The 2,241-nt window shown below is 44.4% G+C and overlaps 1 long non-coding RNA gene across 1 annotated transcript; it reads left to right on the top strand.

The window, feature by feature from the left end:
* Positions 1 to 445: 445 nt before the first annotated feature.
* On the top strand, positions 446 to 1,907 carry LOC144467376 (uncharacterized). Its single transcript, XR_013493614.1, has 2 exons — positions 446 to 1,022; positions 1,168 to 1,907. It is a non-coding gene; the product is annotated as an uncharacterized LOC144467376 (long non-coding RNA).
* Positions 1,908 to 2,241: the final 334 nt, after the last annotated feature.

Below are 2,241 nucleotides of genomic sequence, written 5' to 3'. Positions count from 1 at the left end.
AAGATCATGGTGTGGGTTAAAATGAAAAAGAAAGTGACAAACACATAAGCTGTGAGCCTGCTTCACCTCAACCCTTTCCCAGCTGACCCAGAGCCGGTCGCGGCGCACCATCAAGGTAGAAATACGCCCGCTGGGAGCCGTTCAGCACAGCGGACCGTCGGACTAATGGGATGTCGGACCAATGGGCTGTCGGACCAATGACATGGACCCTGTGTGTGGGGTGTGTGGGGGGCTATGGTCTAAACATAGACCATAGCTTTATGACAAGTAGACTTATGTAGTGCATAGTTTAAAGTTTACTGGAACAATTCCAAGGATGCATGACCTTGCTTTTCATAAGAGTCTTTGAAACTTTACAACATAGGTGTCCTGAACAGTGTGAAAGGATGCTATGGTTGATGATGGCAACAGTTTTCTTAATTCAAAGCTGCTTCTGAACAAAACAATAAAACCAGTACGGAAGTAAAATCCTTCTGAACGTTTCAATGTAAGGTCAATAGGCGGCTGTGCACATCAATTCTGGGTCTCATTGAGGAGGGATTGTACACACTTTCCTCTTTGTATCTCCCTCTTTTTCACGCTGTGTCTCTGAGCGTGCACACTACAGTTTCCACTGGCAATGTTTATTCTCACGATACAGGTGAACAACTTACACTCAGCAGTTGCCTGTGAAGCAATGAACACCTTAGAGGAGCTTTATCTCCACCTCGAGAAGGCTGTGGACGCAGAGGCAGAAGGAACGGGCTGAGCCTTGTTGCTGAAACTGGCTCAGACAACAAGTGCCTTAATTCACCAGCAGGCTAATCTCACTCTGGACGCCCTGGTAGAAAACTGTAGCCATGGACACACTGCGACTGAAGAGTTGATAATGAAACATAGTGTCTCATACTCCCCTGTCTTTGTCCCTCCAGTCAGAGACAGCAACATCTGCACCAGCTGGCTGACAGCCTGGAAGCGGCTCGTATTTTGACAGCAGGAAGGACTGTCTCAAAGATGTGTGTGGGCGGTGCACCACAAGTGAGGTGGGTAATCAGATGCTGTAGATTTAGAGTAACATTTTGCACGGTCTTGTGATCTTGCAAGTCTTGTTTCTTCGTTGAGTGTTTGCACTGTTGTAATTCAATTTTTCTGAACATTGAGCTAAATGAGAAACGTATTCCTCCACAGGCACCACGGACAAATAGTCCTCTTGGAACTGGTCCGCCACAAAGACTGCGTAAAACTGTGGATGAAGATCATTCCAGAAAACGAAAGAAGATGGCTGGAAAATATCTTAAAGAAGGCCAAGAACTAGAAATCAATTATCACTTTTATATTGTTATATTGTTGTTGTAACTTGTTGGGAATAGAATGATGTTATGTGTTTTACTATAAGTTGTGTTTCACTATATAAGTTTTAGATGTGTGAACAATGAGAATACTGAGATGATTTCAGCTGATCTGAATGTGTTTGCTTTGCAGAAGTGGAGAAGTACAGGAGAGGAAGAGACATGAAGTCTGAGGAGCACATACCGCAATGCTTAGATAATTAGTTTCATATATGGTAAAAAGAATAGAAAGTGATATACAGATAGTAAGGTACAGCACGTGTAGGGAGTTGTGTTGTTCTCTTGTCTTTCAAAACAGGAACCACGCCCCCACCGCCAGCGGGAAGGAGTCAGATTAACACAAGGCAGGGGCGTGGTGTGGTGAAGGAGGAAGTGGAACTGCCAATGAGAAGAGGACAACGCCTTGCGTGCACAATGACACTCTGTTACGCTCAAATATACTGGGTCAGGGAAAGGACAGGAGGTCAGACTTCGTGAACTGACACACCTTTGTTGTTCGTCAGGGACGTGAAGTTGAGACCCAGAGCTCTGTAATTTTATTCCTTTACTGCTTAATAAACTACATTAACTGAGACCGAACATCTTCTCCTATTGCTTCATTAAAGAACACGCAGGACTGAGCTCACACATAGCACATTAGAGAGTAGGATGAGACTCTTAGTCCAACAAACTGTTGCTAATGTTTTCTGTACAAATTTACTGTGTACTGTGTCAGAAAAAACACACCCCACACACAAGGATCAAAACAGCCCACACTATACGCACCAAACACACTTCTCTACATTAGACACATCATTCAAAACTAAAAGCCTGTGTGTGTTAATTACAGTGTGAGTATTGGCCGACACAACTGCTCATGTGACTAGCGAGCTTGCTGTTGAGAGTGTGGACGTAATAACTGCGCGCTTGGCCC

Source organism: Epinephelus lanceolatus, chromosome 16 (assembly GCF_041903045.1).
Source record: "Epinephelus lanceolatus isolate andai-2023 chromosome 16, ASM4190304v1, whole genome shotgun sequence".
In the NCBI taxonomy this organism is placed as follows: Eukaryota; Metazoa; Chordata; class Actinopteri; order Perciformes; family Serranidae; genus Epinephelus; species Epinephelus lanceolatus.
The sequence above is the reverse complement of the archived record's forward strand: the minus strand, read 5'-3'. Positions and strand labels throughout refer to the sequence as shown.